The sequence below is a fragment of the Poecile atricapillus genome, chromosome 18 (assembly GCF_030490865.1).
Source record: "Poecile atricapillus isolate bPoeAtr1 chromosome 18, bPoeAtr1.hap1, whole genome shotgun sequence".
Lineage (NCBI taxonomy): Eukaryota > Metazoa > Chordata > Aves > Passeriformes > Paridae > Poecile > Poecile atricapillus.
Genome location: NC_081266.1, coordinates 4,603,616 through 4,619,254, shown reverse-complemented (window position 1 = coordinate 4,619,254; position 15,639 = coordinate 4,603,616). Strand labels below are relative to the sequence as shown.

Genomic DNA, 15,639 nt, shown 5'->3' with positions numbered 1-15,639 from the left:
GATGTCGCTGTTGTTGTGCTTTGAAAGCGTCCCGGTGGCATCGCCAGCCCTCGAAAGGAGGTGGCACTTGGGGACAAGGGGTGGGGACAGGCTGGACTCGATGGCTTTGGAGTCTTTTGTGGTTCCGTGGTGCCGCAGCTGAGAGAGAGCCAGGAGAATTTCTGCCTCTTCGCCAGGGGTGGCGAATGGATTTCTCGCGTCTGTGAAAAGCGGCAAATGAATTTTTCATATTTTTTCCCTCGAAAGCATTAGGCTCACCTGTTGTTCACGGGGAAATTAATGAAATTATTGTGTTTCAGCTGATTTCTGAGTGCCCTGTGTTGGCAGAGGGGTGGGCTCCCTGCTGGACCCGGTCTGTGGGAAGGAATCTCTTCCCTGGCCTCCAATTTAAATTTCAGCCAGCACTGGGAGGGTGTCAGACGCTGCACAAGGGGATTTGCGATCACAGCTTTAGTCCGAATAACCCCCCTGCTCTTTGCACAGGGTGAAAAGTGATATTTAGAGGTGGCAGGAGACTCTGGAGGAGTGCAGTGCCTCCGAAATCAAGAGGCAGAGCCTGCAGGGACTGGGCTCTGCTTTGCTGCAGCTGCCTGGAAGAAAAGATGCTTCACACCATGAAGCTGATGTAAGTTCAGCACTCTACCTGAGTCACAGACACTTTGTGTTATCACAGTAGGGATGCTGTGCTGCTTGAGTCTACACTTTTCTTCTTTTCCTTATATTGCTATTTTCTTATCCTTGTATTGCTATTCCTTCTTGCTCGTTGCTGACCCCTGACCTCCAATTTAAATGCTGTGGAAGTTCCACTGGTGTCATCTTGTGACTTGTACCGTGTAAGCCAGAGTTAAATATTTTATGCTTAGACTCTTTATGTTTGCCTATCAAAATATAGAAGCAACCACAAATTATTGAGCCACTAACCGTGATGTTTGATTGTGATTTGTTAAAAGTTATGTGCATTTACATTGTTTAAACTGCCTTTATGGGACAGTATTTTCAGCTGGCTAGCAAATGCATGTTCTGGGTTTAAATATAAACAAAATCTCTTCCTGCTCTCCTTGGCCTGGTTTCTAAGCCATTGGCTTAACCAAGTTTTATTGTCATCTTTCAGTTGTCTTGGATGTCATCACACATTCTAGAATGAGGAAAAAAAACCCCAAATTGATATGAAGCAGAGACAGGGAAGCAGGGAATCAAATTTTTCAAAGTGGCTGATAACTCCAGCGTGGTCAAACTAGAACAGCAAGGGGAAGTGCCTTCTATTGAAAACAAATATGAAAAAACACATAGATCAAACAACCCCACCCAAAAAAAAGAAAAAGACAAAGTTACTGTGAGAAATGTGATGAATTTGACAGAAAAGACCTACCAAAAAAATAAAGAAAAGAGAAAAGTCTGTTGAGATTTTATAAATTTAGTAATGGTCCATTGTTTTTAAGGCCAGAAAAGACCATGCTATTCTTCTTACACTGATCTCTATTTCAAAATATTGGAAATATTTTTTACCAAGCCTATGCCATATCCAGATTACTTAATTTTTTATCAAAGGCACTTGGGTGGTATAGCAATGGGAGATTACTAAAATTATGTAGAGAATAGATTGGGAAATGCTGAGATTGAGCTATTAAACTTACCTTTATTTGCAACAAATCTTGGTCTGGAAGGTATAAACCTCACACAATTGCCTTTATTTTTTTTTTACCCATTTATTTAACAGAGCCATCAACAATTTTCCTCCCTGTAGATCTTAATTCAAAGACATTAATGACTTTGGAGTGAACTTCCTGCAGGCCAGGGAGGAGCAGGGAGAGGTTTTGGCTACTCAGCCACAGCTTGGGCTGGCAGAAGAGAACTGCTGGAAGGACTCTGTTATGTGTACAGGCTTTTCTATTCAAACATTTTTGTTCTGATTTCTTTATCTGTGTGGAGGAAGGTAACTCATCATTCAAAGCCATATAAAACCCGACTTTATGAGGGTTTAAAAAGGCTTTAATTATTTTTTTTTAACTGTTATTACTTACTGGATGCAAATAATATAATATTGAATAAATAAATTATTCATTAAATACATAAGTAAATTATTTGCTGAATGGGTTGGTGACTGGGGCTCATTCACCTCAACTTTTTAACTGAGTCATGGTGATTTCACTCCTTGCAGAGCCTGGCAACTCCCTTGGGCACCCAGAGCCTGCAGATACGGGTGGTGACATGTCCAGAACCTTGTTAATGATGCCCATGGGTCCCTAAAACCCAGCTGGAAATTTACTGGTGTGTGATTTGGAGCTGTCCCTCCTTTGGGGTGACTTTTCTAGAGAGTAATTGTGCTCCTTGTGATCATATTTTGCTGAAATGCAGAAATGCAAATCTTTTATGTGGGTGCTGCAATGCTTTGTTTTGTCTCATGGAACCATGAAGGGTGGAAAAGATCTCCAAGACCCATCAAGTCCAACCTTCAGAGATGGAATTTTTTTTGGTAGAAAGCCCCAACATGAGTCAGCCCAGCTGTTAGGGCTCTAAAATAAAATGAAATAAAATGAAATAAAATGAAATAAAATGAAATAAAATAAAATAAAATGAAATAAAATGAAATGAAATAAAATAAAATAAAATAAAATGAAATAAAATAAAATAAAATGAAATGAAATGAAATGAAATGAAATGAAATAAAATAAAATAAAATAAAATAAAATACAATACAATACAATACAATACAATACAATACAATACAATACAATACAATAAAATAATAGTAATATAATAGTGAGCCTCTGTCTCACTTTGTGCCCATTGGCTCGTCCTGGCACTGGGCACCACTGAAAAGAGCCTGGCTCTGTCCTCTTTGCACCTTCCCTTCAGGAATTTGAAAACAACTTGAAAGGATTCTTTATATACATTGACAAGACCCCCTCCTTGAAGCTTCTCTTCTCCAGCCTAAGGATCCTCATCTCTCTCAGTCTCTCTCTCAGTGCTGCTCAGCTGGCACCGTGCAGGAGGTGACCATTTCACAGGGGGTCTCCTCACAGGATGAGGACTCAGCTCACCCAGATCTTTCCCTTTTATGCTATACCCTGTCCTCAGTCTGTTTCTCAATTGTTTCGTGCTCTCAGCCCATCTCTGAAAGCAAAAGTAAAGGAGCCCCAGCAGCTTAGAGCAGGGAAGGTCTGCTCTTCCTGAGACAGAACTTCTTCTGCTGGTCTTACTTGCACAATTTCGTGTTCATGGACCTGACAATGCCAGTAGGAAGTGGTGAATCAGCAGTGAAGGAAGTTTTTATGTGAGGAAGACATTTGTAGAATGTTTTGATTGATTCCCCCCTCCTTGAGTGCAATGCACAGTACCCAAATTTATCAGCAAGCCGTGGGTTTTCAGAACTTACTGAAAGCATTTCCCTGCAGCAGCTGCCTTTGGAGTGGTTGCAAGACACCAATTTTGGTAACACTGAGGCGAAACCTTTCATCAAAACTCTGAGAGCAGGGTTAGAAATCCATTGGAGAGAATCACCAGAGCTATGTCCAGTCAATCCCAAGCTAGGTCCTGCTTCTCCAGCGTGGTGGGGAACTTGCTCCCCTCTCTTTGGGGCTGCTCTACATCCTTACAGATTCCTGTTAGGTCCTAAGTGAGGCATTTTGAGCTCTCCTGGACCACACTGGGCTGTGCCAGCACCTCCCTGTGAGTGGGACTCCCCTAAGAGCTCATGAGCCCTCAAGTTTGTGATCCTTGGAGAGCTGTTGCCAAAAGGTGATGGCAGGGTGATAACTCCACTCCTGCACCCTCTGAGAGATGCAAAGGCAGCCAGTGTGAGCATTTCACTGCACTCAAGGGGAATTTTTAACAGGTTCAGGTAGATATCTGTGTGCCTGTGTGTGAATTGATTCAAATACCCTCACAAGCACAGCAGCGATGGTGCTATCTTGAATCTGCAGTTAGATCTCTCTGGTAATTGTAATAAATCCTATCAAATCACTTTATAAATGTTAAATTAGTCAATGGTTAAGTGCTGCTAAACCCTTTAGCACCCTTACCCTTTGCATCTTTACTGTTTTGCATGCCTGGCCTCCATGTAAATCATTCTGGACTGATTCTAATTTGATTTTCCTTTGTGTGCTTCACCCATGTAATAAGTAATGGAGTGATTCTTGACACTGAACTCTGTTAAATTACATCTTTACAAATTTATGCTAAAATCTGCTCTCACTAATACCTTTTCCAGTGATTCTTTAAGCAGCCTAACACACTCATTTGTCACATCCATAAGCACACAACTCTTCAAACTGTGTTGAGAAGAGCCTTGAGTTAACTCCTGTAAGGGCTTTCCTCAGCTCACCACTCGTGCAGTCTGATTGCTGCTTATTCCTTGCTTTTAGGGCTTTTCTCCTCCTTCTTTCCTCTTCTGAATTTGGAGCAGTACTTTGAAAAGGGCTGAGACAACACCTTTGATCCAGGTAAGAGCCTTGACATCTCAGATCACCTGAGATCAGCCATCCAAAGGAAGCGGGGGTGGAAAAGAGTGTAGGAAAGTTGTGATGGATGAGGAAATGTCCTGGCAGCAATCCTGCTCTTTGCTCTCTGAAGTGTTGATGGAAGCCCTTGCTCCTCAATATGAGCAAACAGAAACACCAGGGTGGTGTCCAGCAAATTACTGAGAAGATATTTACATTTAATAACTGGGAATAGTTGGTTTTTGAACGGGGTGCACAATGGCTCACAATGTTGTTGCTGCTACAAGAGAATTGCCAATCTTTTATTTATTAAATAAATATTAAAATATTTAATTTAAAAATTATTAATATTAAAATAGGTGCTCTTGTGCCAAGAAGGAGGTGTATTAATGTTGGGAGGGGTGAGTTAAAAGGCTGGAGATTGGAAATATGCTCAGGTGACCCTGCGGCTGGGAATAACTCTTGATAAATCAGTGATCCTCCAGCATGGACAGAATTCCACAGATTTGCCTTTTTGCCTTGTGCCTCTGCCCTTTGGGCATTCCTGGATGGGTGAAATGACAGAAATGAATGTTCTCTTTGAGTTTTAGTTCTGAGTTTGTGGCTGTCCCAGCTGCCTGGGCTGACTCACACGTGTAGAAATGACGAGTAACCACATTTATGTAACAGAGTTGTTTGTTTTTATTACACTGTTGCACTCCAAGTTCAATTTTTTTATTTTTTATTTTTTTCTCATTTATCTACAGGCTTGTATCTTACAGCAGAGCTTTCAGTATGGTTGGTGCATATGGGTAAAAAGGAGGGGTTCTGCTGATCAGTTTCCAAATGGAATTTTACAGCTTTCTTTGGCAAGAGAAGACAACCAGGTGCTGAAACCAGTTCAGGGCAGGTAAAGTGACAATTTAATTTATATTTTTTTTAATTCAGAAAATCAAGTTCTTAACAAAGCTGGACTATGCTAACAATCCTGTTACAAAGAGTGCACCTTTTAAATACCTCTAGGAAAACCAGCCAATTTAACCATGGATTAAGTAAAAAGAGAGAGAAAAAAAATAGTGATTTTTTTCCTTCTTGTCACTGTTAGAAGTATAAGAAAGTTGAAAAAACTGTCTGCTGTTATAAAAGAATGAAGATGCCAGGCCCCACCTTTCTTAGATTGTGGGCAGGGATTTAGAACTTTAGAATAATTTGTTCTTGATCTTAAAGAAATTCCTTTAGCTGGATATATATTCCAACCTTCCTAATATATTTATGTGAGCCCCCTGCACAGAATATTAGCTTTACCTGGATATCAGCTGTGGACTTTTAATAACAAAGTATTATAATTGCAGGTCTTTTGATTGTGAAAATTAAGTTGCAGTGTTTAAACCTAGTGCATATTCTTTTCAAAATTTTCTTAGTTCTTCCTTTATCTATAAAGCCTGATAACAGTGCTTTAGGGGAATGAAATTTTTTCTTTTCCTTTTTCTTTTCTTTTCTTTTCTTTTCTTTTCTTTTCTTTTCTTTTCTTTTCTTTTCTTTTCTTTTCTTTTCTTTTCTTTTCTTTTCTTTTCTTTTCTTTTCTTTTCTTTTCTTTTCTTTTCTTTTCTTTTCTTTTCTTTTCTTTTCTTTTCTTTTCTTTTCTTTTCTTTTCTTTTCTTTTCTTTTCTTTTCTTTTCTTTTCCTTTTCCTTTTCCTTTTCTTTTCTTTTCTTTTTCTTTTTCTTTTTCTTTTTCTTTTTCTTTTTCTTTTTCTTTTTCTTTTTCTTTTTCTTTTTCTTTTTCTTTTTCTTTTTCTTTTTCTTTTTCTTTTTCTTTTCTTTCTGATCTTTAGTAAACTGGAAGAAAAGTGGAATTGTAACTGCTGGGGAAACCAGGGGAAGACTTAGTAATAAGAAATGATTGATCCAGAAAAGAGAGAGACAGGAAAAATAGGGAAGTCATGCTCTTAAATGTAAATGTGTTTTTCATCTGGAAGCAACAAAGTACTTTAAAAATAAATAACCAAAAGCACAGTTGCTCTTAAAGCTCATCTTATTTTATCGTAGATCTTTTGCTGACATTGTTCTCTTATTGACGTCAGGGGAGGTTTCAAAAGCAATTGGAAGCAGCTGTCAGCCTCAAATACACGTTGAAGCCATCAGGAAAAGTGGTGGAGAGTCTTTCCCTGGAATATACTTTGAGACTGGTCCAGTGTGTCTTTTCATCCCAAATTTTAATCATCAATTGCTGGCTTTGTTTATGTTTGCTGCATTGGGACACGTCCTAGAGCAGCTGTATCAGATAAGGGTGCACAGTAATATATCACTGGCTTTACCAAATCCATCCAACTCACTTTCATCTTAAATATAACATTTTTTTTGGTTTTATTTTATTTTTTTATTTTTTTATTTTTTCCTAAGGCACTGTCAAGATTTTTCTCTTTTAATATTTTTGGAGGATTGTTTTACTTTGAGGAAATAAAGTTCAAAGTCTGTTGATTTAATTTCTTAGATCTATTTATATTGATGTTTTGTGACAGTGTATTCGGTCAGATGATTTTCACACCGTGAAATTTCATGGCGTGAATAAATTGATATATAATAACCTTAAAAATTGGCCCCTCTTTTTTTATTTGGTTTTTTTTTTCCCTTCCTTGAGTGACACTGGGAGAAGAGTGCTTTACCTGAAATTGTCTTGTTTCTACAAGGAATTGTTTGATGGTTGCTGTTTTTTCAGTCTGTGTGTGGTCAAAAGTGTCTCATGCAGAAAAACACAAATAATCTGAACTAGTACATGAATTAGAAATAAAAAAAATATATAGTGGAGTACAGGAGCATCATGTTTAGGTGAGGCTGAGTGCACCACAGGCTTTGGCCATTTTAAACCCCTTCCTTCTGATATTTCCAAGCAGGGAGGAAAAGAACTTTGTCTAAAGAAGGCTGGTGCTCAGTGCCAGGCAGGCTGCTCCTCTGGGCTGGACTCCAAACAGAAAGGGGAAAGGAAATATCCCAAGTGGCTTAGTTTGGGAAGGACAGCACTCAGGAATGTCTCAAAGGGGGAAAACAGACATTGCCACAGCGCTGCAGCACCCATAAATAAATGTGAAATGTATTTATTGCAGGATGGGTAATTTTCTAGGTTCTGGATATCTTCCTGGACCTGCAGAGGGTGCAAAATCTCCACATTCCTTAGAAGGAGCAGAATTATTTCATTCTCCTGGTATATATTTGCTTCTCTGGTAACTTGTAGCATTACTTCACCAGCACCAAGATCCTCACTAGAAGTGTTATTGTAACAAAAATGGAGATAAAAGCATTTATTACTGCAGTTAGGGCAGCTGCCATTTGATTTGCAGAAGGGTTTTACTCTTCAATATCTGAACTCAGTGCTCAGATATTCTCTCTAGCCCAGTGCAGCCTGGTCCCTTGCCATCTTCTCTCTTTCCTTAATAGTGTCCTTTCCTCTTCATCATCTCTGTTTTTCTGCTTTCTGTTTGATTTTAATCTGGGTATTTCTTCTGACTAAGAGTTTCTGGCAGAATTCTTGCTTCCTGCTTTGAGTGGTTTTTTTCATATCATGGAAACTGTGGAGGTAAATGACAAACTACATGGCTTTGGTTACACATTTTATTTTCACACGATTTCAGCAGTATCTAGAATAACAGAATAAAATATCTGAGACATGATTATGATTTCACTTCATTTATTATCACTGATTTAGCAGAGGCCTTCAATAGGAGAAGGTGTGACAGCAATGTTTAGGTGAAAAAACTGATTTTGAAGTGTAGGGACTCTGGGATAAAGATTTCTGCAAATCAAAACAATTGCTTCACTACCACTCAATTCATGTAGTTATTAGGGAAATAATCCCTCAAACTTAAAATACCTGTCAAGGGAGGGGCTAGAAAGTTTTTAGTGTGTGGTGGTAAAACTTGTCTAACTTCCCATGTTTCATAACAAGGATTTGTTTGGTTTGTTGGTTTTTTTTTTGTTCAGTTTTGTTTTGTTTTGAATTAATAGGCTCCACACCAGCTGTGAAAGGACTGAGTTGCAATATTGTTGGAGGTAGAGCAGCTTTTGAGATTGGCAGGATATACGTGATTAGCCTTTGTGGAGGAATGAATGGGCACTTAAATTTAGGTCTCTGTATCTGTAAAAAACTTCTTCTGTGTTGAGTTGCTTATAGCTCATCTTTGGGTTGATGGGAAAAAAAAAAAAACAACAAAAAATAATTAACTAAAAATAAATAAAATCAACCAAGGATGTCAAGAGGCAAAACTGTGCTTGTGCCAAGGCCCAGCACAGACCCTCATGTTCTCAGTGGCTGCAGATGTTGGAGTCAGAGGCACAGAGAGTGTGCCCTTATCTCTGATACCTGGCTCTGACATCCAAGAAAACACTGAATTTCATATAACACCATGGAAACAACTGTTAAAGTTAAAAACTAAGAGTGTGAGTGTATAAATTAAAGAATTTTCTTAAGTCACCAGGTGAAAAAGTTAAAGGTTTAAACTAGTTAGAAAACAAAAGACAAGATGGAGGATTTAGGGTGTTGTCTTTTCTTCCTTCCTTCTTCCAGAGGTTTTTGGGTAGTAATGAGTGATTGGATAGAAAATGCCTCAGTGCAGCTCACAGGTGTTGGGTCATTGGGTCACTAAGAAAAATAATTAACTTGGCATTTGTTAATTGGGTAAATGGACATATAAAAGACCTTGAAGAAGATCTTTGTTGGCCATTTTGCACCTTTCTATCTTAGTGCATGTAGCTCCTTGTGCCTTGTATATATGTAATATAGATTAGAGAAGAATAAACAACAAGAGAAAACTGCCTCTCTCTCATCAAACTCAGTCCAAGGGGGGAAAGAACCCAACCACAAGTGTCCCATCAGGATAAATGGTGATTCTGGAGAAAGCAGAAAATCTTCCTTGAGGCTTGTCCTGATCTTGCTGAAAAACAGCAGGAAAATTTCATCTTTCCTCTGACACCTACCCAGTGCAAGGCTTTTGGTCAGGAGTTTCAAAATCAGTTGCTTAGATAGTCTAATTTGCATTTGGAGATTTTGAATAACTCTGATTAAGTCTGAGCATGTGGTTTTCTAAGATGAAAGTGATTAATTGTTAATATGTTGTTTGATTTGAAGATAGGATAGTATTGCAGTAGCTCTATTAACAGCATAATGATAATTTTGTTGTCTTTGAGGCCAAGAACTGCCAGGTTTTTTAAGCAAGGAACACAGCATCATTATGTAATTTGGTAGGGAAGTGAAGTACCACTCTTCACAAATGAAAGATTGAGGGCTCGAGGCCTATTCTGTACCCATCTGCAGCTCTGTAATAAAGCAGTGATATTTATATTTTAATAACTTGGAGAGGGGTGTGTGAGGAGCTGCCTGCTCTTTGTGCAGCAGAGTGGCCCTTCCAGGGTGGGAAATGTGTAAAAATGTAAAAATGTTCAGTAAGATGTTTAAAATATTCAGTTTTTCACAGGGGCACACAGGGCAAGGTGTGGAGCAGAGGAAACACTGATGATGGAGGTTACTGCAATCCATGGCACATTTAGGTGTTGGAGACCTCAGGAACAGGGAATTATTTTGCAGGCTTCCTTGTTAATTAATCAAAAACACAGAGGAGAGCATGAGAGAGCCTCTGTACAGCCCAAAGCTGCACCTGATGAATGATGAATGATGCCTTTAGATTTATTTACGTGCATGGATGTGATGCCTTAACTTTCAACTTTCAGATTTTCCAGATTCTGCACTGCCTTAATGTGTGACTCTGAACTTTATAACTTTTTAAATTTGTTTTTTCTTTCTCCGATTCTGTTGTGCTTCTTCTGCACTTTTCTTCACTCCTGGATTTCTCAGTTGAGCTCCTTCAGGATACTCCTCACGGGGAGTTCTGTTTATCTCAGTTCTTTGGGTCAGGAAGAAAACTCCAGAGCTCATCAGGATCTTGTTTCTTGTGTTTATTAGGATGTTATCACAAAACTTGGCAGGTCTTTCTAGGCTTTCTGCACAAGTTCAAATCATCTTGCTCTTTTTGGCTCACTTTGGCCTTGCAGGCACAAAATGGCCTCAAACCATGTGGCCGTCTCCTTTTTATATCTATTTTCACCCAATTAACAATAGACACGTATATTATTTTTCTTAATGACCCAATGACCCATCATCTGTGTGCTGCACTGTGGCAATTTTTATCCAATCACTCATTACTACCCAAAAACTTTTAGAAGAAGAACATGAAGAAGAAAGAAGGAAAAGAGACAACACCCTAAATCCTCCATCTTGCCTTCTGCTTTCTAAACTTGTTTAAACTCTAAACTAATTTTTTCACTCAGTGATTTAAGAAAACTCTAATCTACACACACTTTTAACTTTTCTGTCTGACTTTAACAGCTGTTTTCATGTATCACCATGAAAACATGCTCATGAATTTCATGTTATATGAAATTCAGTGTTCTCCTGGATCTCAGAGTCAGGTATCAGAGACAAGGGCACACAGTCTGTGTCTCAGACTCCAACAAACTTCACATAAAGTGTCAGCAAGTTCTCCTCACAGTTCAGGCAGACAAAACAATCCTTTTCCAGCCCCAGAACCAAGGACACCACTGCAGCTTCAGGCCCAAAAAGTGTAAACAACACCAAACTGAAGAGAGCAAACTGAGAGGATGGGATTTCATCACCTGAAGCTGTAATTGGACAATTAACCCCAATATGGAAATGGACCAAAACTTATAAAAGTGTGAAAACTCCTGACCCAGGGTCCATCTTGGGTGGAGCCACAGCCAGGCTCTTGCACTGCCCAAGGTGCATCCTTTGAAGGCCTTTTAATAAATAAATATCCACTTTATTCCTATCCAGCTGCTCTGTGGGGTGGTGGGATGCTGAGACCTCTGAGTACAGCTCCAGGCCAAAATTTTAGGGCCAGCTTGGCCTGAGTGGAGAAGTTTAATATGCAATTATTTCCACAGTGCTGTAACTAATATTTTCTTAATCTCTGAGTGGTAAAATGGAAGACAAAGGGATCATCTGTGCCCTTGGGTAATATTCTCTGCACATAGGGCAATTTATTGTCTCCAAATATTGTTATTACGTTCTTTATTATCAGCTGACACTTTCAGAAATCTGGCTGCAGTGTTGGTTTTATTTTCCATGTATCCTAGGGCATATGAATTGAGAGTTTTGCTAAGAGAACAAAAAACCCAATAATGTTAGTCCTTTTTGCTGATGTCTTTGAGTCTTTATTTTTTCTATTAAAAACTTACTTTACTAAAGAAACTGATAGAAGTTCATATGAATCTGGCAATTTGACACCCATCAAAAGTGGAATTTGTTACAGGGATAGATAAGAATTTTAAAATAAAAACTAGATGTGTGAGGGATTGCTGGAGAAAGACAGAGGAAAATAAAGGTCTTAATTTGCAATCCATTCCAAGCACGCTGCCTCCAAGAGACTAAATTAAGCAACAAATCTCTTATTGCAAAAAATTATTTATAAAACCTGGAAGGTTTCTGGTACTTCAATTGGTGTTTCTGCAATGAATTTACCGTTTGAAAATGCAAATTTAATGTGTACTTGTGTTTGTGAAGGGATTTTTTTATATGGATGGGAAGGGAGAACTTTATGGAAAGGCAGGTGCTGCTGCCACTGGAGTTCTTAATGGCAGCTGTAACCACAGGTTTGTAGCAATGTGGATTGTTAAATTCTTTTTTTCTTCCTCTCCCTCTCTTTTTTCTTTTTTTCCCCTTTTTTCCTTTTTTATTTTTTATTTTTCTTTTTTTTTTCCTTTTTCTTTTTCCTTTTTTTCTGTTTTTTTTTTCTAAATAGCTTTCATTGCTTATGAAAAAAAATTCATCAAAAGCCCTAAGAACCTGAATTCCTTTCATCACCTTCAGATTGGGTACATTGAGCCATCCCCAGTGTGAGCTTCCAGTTAAATCTGATTTAAGAGGATTGCCACAATGACCTGACTAAGCAGAGGTAAGTGCATTCCCCAGTGTGGTTTGGGAATTCAACACACATGGGATAAAATTAAACATGTTTTGGAAACATTTTTTTTGCTCTTTGGATGAAAATCATTCAGGCATTATTTTTTGCAGTTCTTCGCAGACACAGAGAGCTTTTGTCAAATTCCCACCCAAGAAAGCATCATCTTAAATTGAAATATTATGATTATTTCTGCAGAAAGTAACAGAATATAGAGGAGAACCAAATTCCTGATTTGTTTTTGGAAATAGGCAGGGAGAGAGAAAAAGGAAGATTTTGTGTTTTCTAAATACAGAACCCTTTTCTGGCTATTTCAAAAGTGAATTAATAACTCCTTATAAAGAGAAGCTGAAACCCTTACAAGGTGTTTCTCATTCACAAGTCCATGAACTTTAATAATATTGGGATATTCAAATCTTCACTATATAAAAAAAGGGTTTAAGGGGGTTTCTCATCAGAGCAACAATAACAGTTTTCAAAACTTTCATTTTTGCTTTAGAATCCAGCTGTTGTGTGAAATACTGAAAAACACTCACAGGAATTTGAAGCTGTAACACCTGCATCACATTTGTTGTCTGAGGCTGAGTTTTAGCTTTCCCTGGGCCTGACTGAAATCCTGTGAAAATCAGGAAATATCTGCTATTTCCACTGTGTGAGTATGCATTGGAACACTCCCAGAGATTTCACTCACTCGTTGATTGTAGCATCCAAAATGGTTCAAATCTGCCCAGTCCTGTGGCATTTTGGTCCTTTAGGATTCTCTCTGTGCCTCTTAGACTTCTTAATTCCCACAAATATGTGTTTTATCACAGGGGTTGATGTCCACAATGTGCCAACCCCCTGATGCAATTTGACTTTTCCTTAGGAAAATTTTTTGGGAGAATGAATACCCTAAAATACAAAAAAAAACCCAAACAAAAATCCCAAAACCAAAACCCAAAACCAACCAAACCAAACCCCCAAAAAACCAACAAAACAACAACAACAAAAATCCCAAACAAACAAAAAACCCCATTCTATTAGGTTGCAGTTCCTTTTCCCTAAATGCAAAACTGTAAAATTCTTCAAAGAATTGAAGAATTCTTTGAAGAATTCAAAGAAGAATTTTAGGCTGCACTGTCTCAAGTCTCTGCTGATTTGGAAGCATCTCATTAGAGTTTTGCTGTATGATCTGTGCTCACTGGAACATTTTGGCTTTAAATAAAAGTTGTGATGAGTTTGGTGTGGTGTTTTCATTAAAGTTTGAGGGATTATACTGCCTTTACAAAGTGCAGCAAGCCCTTATCTGAAATATTACATGCACAGTCATCTGTCCTGAAAAAGGTGGGGTCCAAGTGGAATTAAACTGGAGGGGGACAAGCATGGCTTGTGTCACCAAAGGACACAAAAAATCCAAAAAGAAACAAAACCAATTGAGCTATTGATGCCAGGGAGGGAGGAAGAGCTACTGATTCAAAGTCGATGTGAGGACAGCTTTTCAACAAAGTAAATTTTTTTGTTTTGTTTTTTGTTTTTTTTTTGTTTGTTTATTTGTTTTTGTTTTGTGGTTTTTTCCCAGCAGCTCTTTGAAAAAGGGAGTGGCCCAGAAGAGTGCAGGTGTCAGTTCAGTCGCCGTGTCCAGCTGAATTAAAACATGCACAGAAATGGACCAACCATTCACTTCTTGACAGATTTGACAGGGAGGAAGTAAACTGGATTAGAGCAGGGAGAGAGAAAAATCCTTTGGTGCTGGATTTGTTAATGAAAAAAAGCAACTTGAGAAAGACTGGGTGGTAAGATCCTAATGCAGAGCAGATGGTAGTTTTCACTTCAGGCAGAGTCAGGATAAGTTCTCACATCCTTTATAGATGTTATCCTAACTAAACAGCTCACATAAAAACAACACAGCCTTTAATTTTTGCTGAATTTTTACACAGAGTTAGCTTTCTAGCATGAAATATATGTTATCTCTTCATGAAGATAAACTCTTTGTGTTGCCTTTAATTAAGGACATTTGGCATGTTTATTTCTAAGTGTCACACAGATTGATTTTTTTTCTTTCCCCCAGCACAAGTAGTCCTGGTACCCACTAAGATGTTTTCTTAAAAAACAACAAGAAAACCATTTTTCTAATGAGCTATTGGAGGCAGCCCCCATTACCTGTGCAGGTACTTTGTGTCCTCTCTGAATAACAGAAGTTCATGGCTGTTGGGCTTTGAACACTCACTGCATCTTAAAAATAGATTTCTGTTACTAAGAGATCAATTTTCTTCCTCCCTTTCACTCTAGGAATTCCAAAGGTAAATACCATGTGAAAGAGAAGCCATTTGCTTGGTCACTTACTGTGCAGCAGGGGGAAAATGCCAAACCCCAGAATACCAAAACACAAGGGATAAGCAGAATATATCTACTGCAAATGATCTGAATATTTAGGTTTTCTCGGTGTCTTGCTGATTTCCTTGATGCTCAGAAGATCCACCTGAATGGGAGATCTCAGTGATCTGTGTGCTCTGGAAGGGCTGAGAAGAGTTTGTCTCTACTGAGCTGCTGCTTTAGGTTGGCATCACAAAACTCTCTGATGTTTCCTCTTGTATGATTCTGTCTCGGTAGTGGAGACAGAAACCTCACAGAACTTCCATTTTGCTATTAACATCTTACACCAATTGGGAAAAAAATAAAAAAAATCATTTACAAGTCTCCTCACCATCCACTTCTGAAATTCTAATGACTTTTGAAAATGTTGCTCTTTTACACTCCAGCAGGCTGAAAGAAGATTACACGGTTCTTGATGTTTTATCAAGAGTGTTACAAATATTATTCTGCTGACTTCTTGACAAGAAGCTCCTCTATCTTTTCCATAAATAATTAGTGTCCCCAAATGCTGGATTCAGTTTCATTAAAGCTTTGTTATACTTTGTTATTTGTTATAATTTTTAATATTGTATTTATATTTTTCATATTGTACATATTTTATATGTAATTTGTTATAATTTTTTTTCATTTCACACTTGTTGGGTTTATGTGTGGAATTCATTTTTTCTATGCTGCTGATTTGCAAACAAAGCTGATTGCTAATCTGACCCATTGAAGAAGACAGGAAACTGTGCTGAGATAAAACACTCAACTGCTTCCAAGTGTTAAAAATGCTGGAAGACATCCATGCAGCCTTGTTAGAGACTGATGTGTCATTTTGGACATGGGGTCCCTTTTCATGTGGCTCTGGCCCCACCATCACAGCTGTCCCTGTTATTCTGCTGCTGTACCTTAGCTGTAGAAT

At 38.3% G+C, this 15,639-nt stretch overlaps 1 long non-coding RNA gene across 2 annotated transcripts; it reads left to right on the top strand.

Moving 5' to 3' along the window:
- Positions 1 to 5,203: 5,203 nt before the first annotated feature.
- On the top strand, positions 5,204 to 15,207 carry LOC131586119 (uncharacterized). 2 transcript variants are annotated; one of them, XR_009279087.1, is made up of 4 exons: positions 5,204 to 5,328; positions 12,293 to 12,377; positions 13,945 to 14,155; positions 14,652 to 15,207. It is a non-coding gene; the product is annotated as an uncharacterized LOC131586119 (long non-coding RNA). The 2 variants fall into 2 exon arrangements; XR_009279088.1 differs by having other exon boundaries at positions 13,945 to 15,207.
- Positions 15,208 to 15,639: the final 432 nt, after the last annotated feature.